The following is a 12,392-nucleotide window of genomic DNA, read 5'->3' on the forward strand; positions in this document are numbered from 1 at the left end:
CGCATGTATGCTTTATGAAGACTTGACTTGGAAATTGTATAAGTCACTGCAGCTCATTTCCTGTTGACCATATAACTACAAGGGAGGCTAATAAATGTGCGAGGGCATTCATGTATCCAGGTAATATCTGAATAGTGGAGGGAAACCAGACTGTGTTCTAAATCTGTCTCCATTCTGTCTCAACTCTGGATCTTATCATTTTATATTTTAATACAGGGGTTCATACAGTTTTTCTGTAAAGATACAGATACTAGATATCTTAGCTTTTCCGTGTCATATGTGGTCTCTGTCACATATTCTTCTTCTTTTTACCCAATCACTTTAAATTGCAAAAACCATTCATTTGCCTAAGACCATATATAAATATATATGGGCTAGACATAGACTATGGGCTACAGTTTGCCAACTCTGTTTTAGTCTTACTTATAAATAACAGTATTTATTTTAAAAATATTTGTCAGATTAATTTTTCTTCTTTACCTGAATGGTTTAGTCCATTTACTTTTATTGTGATTTCTCAAGTTTATTTTCTATTATTCCATATTTTTTATTTCTTCTCTTTTCTGCTGCCCTACCTACTACCTCTTTGCCATTTATTTGATTGAGCCCTTTTTTAAGTTTTTTTTTTAAAGATCTATTTATTTATTTTAGAGAGGGGCGGGGAAAGGGAGAGAGAGTCCCAAATGGACTCCATGCTGAAAATGGAGCCCAATGTGGAGCTCAACCTCACAACCCTGAGATTACGACCTGAGCTGAAACCAAATTAACTGTTTTTATTTTAAAATTGACACCTTTTGGGAAAGTATATGCTTTCTGCCTACTTAGTTGTTATTCTAGCTATTTTTAACATGCTTTCAATCTATTATGACATCACTTATCATGTAGTCTATGGAAAATGCCACTGCTTACTGAAAAGGAAAATAAAAGTAAAAAGGTAAAAAGCATCTTTGCATAAAAACTATTATAAAAATAGTTTTAACCTGGTTGCCTTCTGATACTGTTGCAGGGATCCCCAGGAGTAATGAGAACACACTCTGGGAAACTGAAGTTTTAGAAAATTGTACTTTTTTAAAAAAAGGTCTGTAGGTTATGCTACTGTAGATGTCTGGCTGAGACCCACTGTGGAATCCTGAGAGGCTTCAAAGCACTTTTGAAAGGGAAGGGGCTTGAAGTGGGAGACAGAAAGCTCAATTTTGCTTTCTTCACTCTTTCTCTTGGGATGAATATGTCTGATCTGCTTCTCTGTTCAATTTCATCTTCCTGCTAGACTCTCAAAACTGCTTTTCTAGGCCTTCTATAAAGTTGCAGCCTACAATCTCAGATAGTCTATGTCTATCTGAGTCTATACATATAAATATATATATTTAAAGCAGGTATAAATTCTAATTATCTAAAAGAAATAACAGTCTCAGATAGAGTCATGCTAGTAAGAATGCATGTGTCTGTGTCCTGGTTTCAAAATTCTGATTTGTTTACATAAAAATTCAGCTTCACACTACTCATAAGTAATGAATGAATTTCTGACTTTTGTCAGTGAAAGCCAATTTCTTTTGCTTAAAAAATGATTCTATAATTACTAAAGCCAAGTTTAAGTCATGAAAGGCCTCTGATGTCACCCTATCTTTTAAAAATATGGACAAGTGGTATGTGAAAACATTAGTATATTGGATATTTATGTACAAGGCAAGCTTTTGGCTGAGATTTTTACATTTAGTTATCTTTTAAACAAACATATACCCTAGCTAAAGCACATGGTTTTCTCACAGTAAGTCTTACTATTTGAAATTACAGTGTGTGATTATCTCTAAAAAAATGATAAAGCCTTGATTTTTATGGCTGATTAACTAGGTTATTGCAAATCACGTCAGCTTTGAGTTTGGCATGTCTCCCAGAAGCAAACTTCCCAAGCAAAAGTTGAAGTTCCTTTTTCCATAACAAAGATCTGAATCCATAAAACCTCTTGAGACTTCTTGCATCCAAAACAGACATTTCCCAGGGTTTCATATGGTTTTCTGGAAAGCTCTTGACCCAACAAGTAGTTCCATATGGAGGCATCTGAGCTAATGAAGCTTCATTTCCTGTGAATTCATCTTACTGGAGATATTCAATTCAGACCCTTCTTTCAGCAGTGATTGGTCTCTCTACTTCTGTCCCAGCCTGTTTTTTGTTGAGGGAAGCCACAGTCATCACAGGGACCTGACAAAATATGTTACTGATTTTTTTGGCAATCAAGTTAGCCAAGGTCTGTTATTTTATCATTTGGGATTTATTAAGTGACTTTGGTAGCTTTGTAATAGAGTCTGCAAGAGTGAGGGGCAATTAGGTCTTAGCTATATCCCATAGTAGGAATATAAAAAATGTTCTGAAAAGTATGATTTCTAGACAATAGGAGACTTGATGTAATAGTGATATTTTAAGTTTGAAGACCTATATTTCATTTTAGATTTGTTTGAAAAAAAAATCACTCAAACTCTTTGCAGCCAATACTGTCAACACTCCATCCAAATCCCTTGGAATCCCTTTATCTCTGCACCCATCTCTGACTTTGGTGTGATTTTGCCTCAAATGGTTGGTACCTGTGACTCTTTTATAGAACTGTTCTCAGGTTCCTGGACCCAGTTTGCTCTATGTCAGAGAGTTCAAAGATCCTGGGAATCTGCATTCCCCATCCCCTCATTGCTTTGGGGCAGCTTGCCACCAGTGACCAACAACAAAGAAATAGGGTATAGGTGGTGGAAGGATTCAGAAGCCTGCTCTCTTGCAGAGCTCTCCTGCTGAATCAGGCTAAGTCTGTGACTTTGCTTGAAATCATACCATTTTTGGATTCTACCCCTAATTCTTAGGAATTAGTGCCCCAGTTCAGAAGAGGTAAGAATTAGAATTATAGGCTGACTATACTTCCTTACTTATACCTACTTACACTTACTCTACTGCACTATAATAAACTACTTTGTACTATACAGGTTTCCTTACTAAAAATAAAATAAAATTATATGGCATTTGTGGAAAGATTGGTAAATAGTAAAATGTCCTAACCAAAAGAACTCATTCTGATTCCAGGGATGTCACATAGATATGGCTGCTTGAAGCACTGAAAATTAAAGCCCTGGTCTGGATTAGTGGATTTAAGTAAAAGGCAAGATCACTTGGCATGCACATCATTTATCAGTCACTCTTTCACCAAACCTACAAGCAACGAAAAGAAATAGTGCTTGCTTTTAGAAATAGGGTGGAGAAAGATTCTGGAATCCCTATAAAAGCCACCCCAAAAGCTGCTAAACTAAAGAAATCTCACCTCAGACCTTTTTGGCTCCCTGGATCCTGTTTTGTTACAAGTGAAAGCTCTGGGCATTCTCAAAGAAAAGGCATAGATCATAAAAGTTGCCTTTCTCTTTCAGGGGATTCATATCTCCCTGAAATATGATCCTTTGGTAAGGAAGCCTTACAGGCATTTGTATGCTTTTCATGCCATTGAACTCTTCCCAAGATGAGGTTTTTAAGCCATAAAGTAAAATCCATAGAATTACAAAGGAAATCAATGATGTTGAAGTATAGTTCTATCTGCAGAGCACCAAAGCATCTGGAACACTGAGTCCAGAAGCCCAGCAGTAAGAGAAGGGAGTAGTTGAGAGCCCAGGTCCTCAGTCTTCCTAGGATTCCTGCCTCACTCTTGACTAAGCTCTGGGTCCAGCTAGTGAGGTCATTCCCTGCTCCTTACTATGCTGACCCATAGCCTGTTCTCTGGGGTGCCATACTGGTTGTGATTGGAACTGTGGACAAGTTTTAGGGAAGCCTAGAAAGGTCCAAGCCAGAAGCAGTCAGGTCTTCTTGGAACCTATCCAGAAAATACTATATAACAGTAAGGATACTAAATACTAAACACTAAATGACTATAATTTAGTTCATACCCTGAATTTGGGCCAAAAAAAAAATGAAAGAGATAAGAACATTAGAAAATGAAGTCACCTGGTTGCTAACATTTCAAAAAATATTTAAAGTTTTTAATGGAAATACTTCTTAAAAATCTATTATTTTATTGTTATGTATTAACAGAGTTTTCTGAAAAGTCATGGTTATCAAAAGTTTGAATATAGGGCATACCTTTCCAGTAATGACAAAGATGGGTAGTGAGGATAGACCATGGATGCCATGGTCTGAATGTTTGGATCGTCCCCAAATTCAAGAGTTGAAATCCTAACCCACAAAGGTGGTGGTATGAGGAGGTGGGGCCTTTGGAAGGTGATCAGGTCATGAGGGTGGAGCTTCTTATAAAATAGGTCCCACAGAGAGACCTTTCCCCTTTTACCAGGTGTGGTCATAGTTATGAACCAGGAAGAGGGCCCTCACAAACTGCTAATGCCTTGATCTGGACCTCTTAGCCTCCAGAACTGTGAGAACCAAATCTTTCCCATTTTTAAGCCACTCACTGTGTAATGTTTTGTTATAGGAGCCCAGACAGAGAGAATGAGGAAGATGGAACACCACCACCAAGAGAGTGCCTAGACTTTGCTGTATTAAAGACATCCCTGATATGAGATTGTCTATTGGGTACCTGTATGTTGAAGTATAAGAAGGCCATGACCACCTCACTTTGCAGACAAGTCCAAAAACAGCTTCTGGTTTCCAAATTGTTAAATCAAATGCCAAGCCTTGCTGCAAATGCCAAGATAAGGTTTCCTTTTCATTCAGAAAATATCCCTTTGTCTTTATCACGAGTGCCCATTATTATCAACACCTTTCCAAAAATTATCTCATCATTTCATTTCATTTTATTCAAACACATGTATTGACTACTATGTGCAAATGCCTCTGGCCTAGGTGAGCTCTCATTCTAGGATTATAGATTAGTGTGTCAACAAATACATTGCAATATAACTGCTTCAACAAGTTTAATAAAATTCCACTAATGCAGAGTGCCTGGGAGGCTCAGTCAGTTAAGCATCCGACTCTGGATTTCTGCTCAGGTCATGACCTCAGGGTCATGAGATCGAACCTCGTGTTGGGTTCCATGCTCAGCAGGCTCCATTTCGAAGCATTTTCTAACCATGCTTAAGATTCTCTCCCTCTCCCTCTGCCCCCACCACTCTAATTAAAAAAAAAAAATGTCCCGAAGGCACAGTATTATAGAGCAACTAATTTAACAACAGGGACATGGGACCACTTCACTGAGAGGGTAATATTTTAGCTAGATATGAAAAGATGAGTGAGTTGACAGATGAAGAGTGGTGTGAATGTGATCTTGGAATAGTGACTAGCATGTGTCAGGGCCTGGAAGGCAAGGGACTAAACTCAGTCTGGGTGCATGGAGATGGGAAGTGGAAGTGAATCAGTAGCCAGGTTTTCAACAGAATTTTGGGTTTCAGTTTGTAGGTACCAAAGAGCCAGCTGAATTTTTTTGGATAATAACTCTGGCTTATGCCTGTGGGAAAGAAACTGGTGACAGATTAAAAAAAAAAATGTTGTGATAATTCCAAGTAACAGATGAAGCCCTCAACTCAGGCAGTGGCAATAGGAAGATAAAGGAGATGCTGGATCTGAGAGACATTTCTTGGAGAACTGGCAGCATTTTGTGAGCAATTTGATGTGGAAGGTGGAAAAGAGGGAGGGGTTGAAGTGTCCAAGTTTGAAATGCCTTCAAGAAATGCTTGTTTAATTCCCACCACCTACCCACTTATAGGTGAGTGCTGGGGTGGATTCTTTTGACTATGATATGCCCAGGTGGAGTCTTTCGTGATATTTTTCTTGCCTGGTTCTCTGAGCTTCTTGGATCTGTATTTTGGTTTGTTGTCTGTCACTAATTTTGAGATATTCTCAACCATTATGACTTCAAATATTTCTTCCATTCCCTTCTCCTTGTCTTCTTTATCAGGTATTCCAATTATGTATATCTTATACTTACTGATATCCATCAGTTCTTGGATCTTCTGTTCTGGTTTTTGTTCCTCATTCTTTTTTTCTCTTTGCATGATGCTTCCAGAAGTTTCTAGTGGACTTTTCTGAATGTTCACAGATTCTTTCCACAGCCATGTCCAGTCTACTGATGAGCTCATCTAAGTCATTCTTTTTTTCTATGATGGTGTTTTTGAAATTTTCTTAGCCTTTTAATCTCTCTGCTTATGTTGCATTAACCAGTTATTCTTGCATGTTATCTACTTTTTCCATTAATGCCTTTAGCATATTAGTCATTGTTATTTTAAATTTCTGGCTTGAGAGTTCCAGCAGCTGTGTCATATCTGTGTTGGGTTCTGATGCTTGCTATATCTCTTCAAACTACGTGTGTGTGTGTGTGTTTCTCCTTTTTCTGCCTTTTTAGCACGTCTTGTATTTTTTTGCTGAAATTCAAGTATGTTTTATTGGGTAAAAGGACTGAAATAAATAGAGCTTTAGTGTGAAGATTTATATTAATCTGATCAGATGTTGGGTTGTGTTAATCTTTACTATAGCTATAGGTACCAGAGGCATCAAATTCCTTTGGTATTTGGTATATACTGTTCCAGAGTGCATCTGGTAGCTCTTACAGGTAGATCTTCTGTTATTATACTTGGCCCCGTTGGTGTGGTGGTGAGGTGTGGGGGAAAAGAGCATCTTATAACCTCTTAATAAAACCTTAGTCTTTTTGAGGTCCTGGGTCTCTGGCCTGTGACCTTCATAAGTGGTTCTTTATCTACCCTGTGCCACCCTATTTTCTTCCCTGACTACAGAATTTCTAATCTATTTTCTTGAAGTCCTGACTCTTATTGATTCTGCATGTGTGTGTGTGTGTGTGTGTGTGTGTTTTTCATCTTAAATGAGACAGGAAGGTTGGAGGGAACTGGTGTTGGAAGGAATTCTCTTCTCCCAATGGAGATGGGGTTTTAGAATTGAGATCTTGCAGAGATTCCTGGGTGGCTCAGTGGTTGAGTGCCTGCCTTCGGCTCAGGTTGTGATCCTGGGGTCCTGGGATTGAGTCCTGCATTGGGCTCCCAGCAGAGCCTGCTTCTCCTTCTGCCTATATCTCTGCCTCTCTCTGTGTATCTCTCATGAATAAATAAATAACATCTTAAAAAAAAAAGGTTTGAGATCTTGCAAATTCCTTCGGTCTGGAGAGTTCCCCTGCCCTGGCCAGAGTCACAGGGGATCCTTTTTTTGGATTCTCACTGGGAGCACCTCTTGGGGGTTCTGGAGAGAAAAACCCATGAAAGTGAGGGAGTGTCTCTAAGACTGTGACATCTAGGAGTGTCACACCTTCATGATAGTTCACAATGAGGCCCCAGCAATTGGTCAACATTACCATTTCACTGTTGCTACAAGTTGATGTCTCTTGTGGCATTTGCTCCATGGAAGTAGATCTTGGATTCTGTACCTCCCTAGAAGCAAATAGCTTTGGATTCCAGGGTGATGATTTGCCCAATGACTTGAGTTCCCTGACAGGTCCAAGAAAAGTCACCGATTTTTAATTTTTCCATCTTGCTGTGAGAAGTTGTTGGACAGTTATTGACAATGTCCAGGGTCGTTATGTTTTGAAGCTGAAATTGAAATTTGATTAATTCTTTTGAGAAATGGGGTCAGATCACCTCATCGAGCACCATTATCCTTGGTCACTCCCATCAGTGTCAATCCTGGGTGGCCCCAGTAGGCTCTGCCCTCCTCTTAATTTCTACATGCTTTAAGCTTTTTGCTCTAAAAGTCAAACTCGTAAATCTCCCCTTTTCTCTTCCCCTTCCTGCCAAGTGTTTTCAGTGTACTCTTTCAAATTTCTGTTTCCAGCTAGATGGACTGTTTCATTCTATCCAGCTTTTTTGGCAACCCTGATACAGGATTGGTGCTCCACAGCCCCCTTTCCACCTCCTGACATCCTACTTTCCTTGGGATGAAATGAAGACACAGTGCTTCTAGATTCTGAGTTCTCTGTCTACCCCAACATACAAAGTCATTCATTCTAATGGAAAACAAACAAGCAAACACCTTTCCTCTGGCCTCTGGCTAACAATAGTTACAGATCAACTTTAGTCTTTCTAGAAGCTACATCTAATTCATCATATCGTACATACCATATCATCCATAACCACCCCTTGGCACTGTGGGGGTTCCCTCCAGGAAGGCAAGGAACTTGTTTGCTTTGTTCATTGTTGCTTCCCAAGCACAAGGTCACACTAAGAAAAAATATCTGCATTTGGAAGTAAATGCAAAAACAGTGCAGAATAGTCTTTCAGTGTCATTCTAGGGCATCATTCAACAAGTCCATTCTCAAATTATTTATTTTTCCAAGAGAATATATTGTTTGACTGCTATTTACTATTAATTAAGGGCTTAGACTCCATAAAGACACACATTAACTTATTGATTCATGTCTAGTCAAGGAGCAAATAATTTCTGTCCGGTAGGAAAGATAACTTCAAAGATTGCAGCTTATTTCTCTGTAGGATTTAACCCATTTGTATACCCCCCAACAACCTTATTCTAACATTCTCTTTTTAAAGGACCATATAATTCCCCTTTCTTCAGAGTCTCCTTTAAACCAGCTTTGCTACATTACTGTTGGCCTCAATAATTAATGAGTTGAATAAAATTGGTGACATGAATTCATTCTGTATTTGTCTGAGTGTCATGTTTTTCATTTTCAAAAATTACATTTTGACAGTTGTCCTCTGAACATGGTAGGTGCCCAGTAAATAATCGCTGAATGAGTGAGTACACAATGCAGAGAATATCCCTCACATGCATTTTGGGAAAACTTGTCTGAGTATGTCCTTGGCTTAACTTCCTAGCCACAGAACTGCCTGCTCGGGCACGATGGCCACTGGGCATTTTCGTAGATATTGCCAAATTATAGTCTTACTGATAGTGTGGGAGGATGTTCATTTCCTCCTATCTTCACCACACTTTGTACTTCAATATCCTATTATTCTGGTTTTTGCCAATCGGACCAATAAAAAGGTTTTGATTTGCATTTAGAATTATGTAGAAGCAGGGCATGTGGGTGGCTCAGTGGTTGAGCACCTGCGTTTGGCTCAGGTCGTGATCCCAGGGTTCTGGGATCAAATCCTGCATTAGGCTGCCCATGGGGAGCCTGCTTCTCCCTCTGCCTGTGTCTCTGCCTCTCTTTCTGTGTCTCTCATGAATAAATAAAGTCTTTTTACAAAATAAAATAAAATTATGCAGAAGCATCTTTTAGAGTTTTATTAGCTATGTATTGAAAACTGAAACCTGTTCTTCAACCTCGGTCTATGCATGTGTTTCTCTACCTGACTGAGACTTCCAGAACTTCAGGCCCTCCACTCCTATTCATCAGCTCCCTCCTTTCTGTGTGTCTCTTCTGTCTGGTCTTTAACTCATCGTCTGTTAGTTCAACCATCTTTTCATATCATCCAACACCTTCCCCCGCATCTCTTTCTCTGAACCCCCTCTGGATCAATACAGCCAATTTCCCTTTGCTTGCATTCACATCTCATCTGCTGAATGATGCTAAAAACAAACCAACCAACCAGAACAAAGCCCACATGACCCTGCCAACTCTTGCCTCTGCAAATGTATGGATTCCTACTTCTTCCACCTATCTTTTATAGTAGGCAATTTCTCTTTTCCGGCCAAGGTGCTGCAATAATAACATGTCTACTCCTTCTTAAAATATCTCCTAGCCTCACCACTTCACCCCACAATTTGAGGAGATGACTCACCTTCCACTGCAATGAGGAAAGAGCTGTCTTCAGATTCGTGGTCAGAACTCCCCCTGCTCCCAGCTGATGCATAGTGTGTTTGCACCTGTACCTTTCTTTTTCTTCCTCCTCTTGGTTATGACAGAAGAGGTGGTCCAAGAGGTGGTCCTCATCTTGTCCAAGGCTTTACCCTCCTCGTAGGCTCCGAATCCCTCCTGTCCCCCTCATCAGGAGCACCACCAATCTTCTTACTTCCACATCTTAAGCCTCTCCCTGTCCACTGGACCCTCCCATTGGCATTTGAATATCTGAAGTCTCTTGTTTTAAAAAAGTTCTCTTTGGACTCTGCTTCATCCTCCAGCTTCTGTGCCGCATATCTCCTGGATGCAGCTCTCCTTTTTGAAAGAACTAAAATGTTCTTTTTTTCTTGGATGCTGTAAAATCTGTGAGTTCTCTGGCTTCTTCGTCTTAGTTTCCTTCCTAGCTCTTCCTCCTCTGCCCATCCTTCCATTTGAGGTTCCTTTTGATTTTTTTTTTCCTTTTCCATCTGCTCTTCCCTCAGTCTGTATATCTGGCTATCAATTGTGTCCTTTCTCAAGGCTGAAATTAAAGCACACATTGATGTCTACATAATTATCTCCTGGGCAGATCTCTCTTCTGAGACACAGACTAACTCTAACTAGTTAATGAGCATCTACGTGTGGATGTCTGTGCTCCAGGCACAAACCTAATTTACCTGACGTTCACTTGACCTTCTACTGCAAAGAGTAATAATCCCTCCTCCACTTCCATCCTCTCCCTGCCCCTCCATTAGGAAAACCACCATTCCTCTTCTGTCTTTTATCTTGTGAATGGAGCCACATTCAACCTTTCTTAAGCTGGAACTCTGGATGACATCTTTGATTCCTTGTTACTCCTCACACCCATTCTTGGTCATGAAACCATGAGCCAGCCATAGGAATGGTTAGAAGACCAAGGGGCCTTTTCTGTTTGCTGAAACAGTTTCCTAGTTGCTTAATAGGAGCATAGACATAGTCAAAGCCCTTCTATTGGGTCATTCTCACCTACCAGGTGAGCCATGCCCCTCTCTCTAAGAGCCAAAGTTTTTTAACTGTGAAAGCCTCCACTGCTGGCACAATTTTGTAGGTAATGTGGAGACACTGGGAATCAGCATTTCCTTGTGCTTTATTCTAAACACTGTTTCTGGTGAATGTTTTTTTCCATCATCCATCTATTGATCTAGCAATCTATGTTTCCAATAGGCAATAGATTTATATAATGCATAATGTATATAAGGCACATAAAGTTATCTAGAGTGAAATGAAAGTTTTCCTTTCATCCAGCTCCTACAATTCACCACTTAAATCCCAAGGAAAACACAACTATTAGTTTCTGTATATGCATCTAAGATATAATCACACAAACACAAATGCAGGGATTTTTTTTTCTTTCATTTTTTTTCTTTGCTACACAAATGGTACTGAACTTTCTTTTTCTTCTTAAGACATCTTAGAGATCATTCCGTATCAATATACAGAGCTACTGCCTTTTTATTGGTAATAAATATATTGTATTCTTATCATAATGGATTTAACTCACTCCTCAGTGATAGTTTTGTAGGTAGTTTCTAGTCTCTTACTATTTATTATAAAACAATGCTGCCATTTTATAAACTTATTATGTTATGATTCCTCTTAATATTTAAAACATTCCCCTTATTTTAGTTGTGTTCATTATTATAATTTAGAAAGTCTGCTTTTAAATCTTTCAGTGGTACCATTAAAAATGCCTTTTATAAGACAGTTGGCTCTTTATTGGACAGCATCCATTTGTTGCCCACTGTAAACAATGACGAGATTAATGCCTTTTCACCTCTTACTGCTTTGTTTCTTCTGCCTCCCAATTTTGACAGATTGGGTCATTATCATTGTTTTTCAAGTGTATTTTAAAGTACTTATACCTCTAATTAATTTATCTATCCTTTGAAGACTTAACTTTAATAAATACTTCATCATTATATTTTCCCGCTTCTCATCTCTGACCACTAGTGCCATCTTTTAATAGCAATATTTCTTAATACATCATTGCAATGTATAATTTAAAAACTGCTCTCACTTTACCTTATAGCCAAGCTGGTTTGAATTCAATCCTATGTTTAAGGGATCCAGTACTCAAGTACTAGCCATTCTTTTGTCATAATTTCCCTTCATTTAGTTGTTGGCTTAAATCCATCTTCTAATGCTTATTAAGGAGAACTCACAGGAACTATACTCCTTAAGGTCTTGCATGTTAAATATAATTATCTACTGCCTTACTTTTTAAACTTTTTACTTTGAATTCACTTGAGACTTACAGGAAAGTTGCAAAAGTAACATTGGATTTCTCTGTATAAACATTTTGCATAACTATAGAACAACTACCAACACCAGAAAATTAGCTTTGGTGTGATACTGTGAATTATGATCTTATGTGAATTTCATCAGTTTTTAAAAGAATATCTTTTTTTTCCTGCTCCAGGATCCTATCCAGGATCTCACATTGTATTTACTTCTTGTCCCTCCATGGTGTGGGACAGTTTCTCATAACCTTAACATTGTGGAAGAGCAGTGATCTATTATTTCATAAAATTCTTTCCATCTGCATTTGTCTGAGGTTGTCTTCAACTCGACATGCACTTTCTGGATCCTGCTTTCTCCCCTTGATCAAGCATGATGGTACTGTCTTCTAGCACCTCTAGCTCCTATGGAGAAGACTGAG

At 38.8% G+C, this 12,392-nt stretch overlaps 1 protein-coding gene across 1 annotated transcript in view; it reads right to left on the reverse strand.

The window, feature by feature from the left end:
* The window catches only part of FAM110B (family with sequence similarity 110 member B), a 224,030-nt gene extending 214,339 nt beyond the window's left edge, over positions 1-9,691 (reverse strand). The window contains exon 1 of the transcript XR_011996651.1: positions 9,657-9,691. The gene's annotated coding sequence lies outside the window, so the exon portion shown is untranslated. The remainder of the gene's footprint in view (positions 1-9,656) is intronic.
* Positions 9,692-12,392: the final 2,701 nt, after the last annotated feature.

This window comes from Vulpes vulpes, chromosome 13 (genome assembly GCF_048418805.1).
Source record: "Vulpes vulpes isolate BD-2025 chromosome 13, VulVul3, whole genome shotgun sequence".
In the NCBI taxonomy this organism is placed as follows: Eukaryota; Metazoa; Chordata; class Mammalia; order Carnivora; family Canidae; genus Vulpes; species Vulpes vulpes.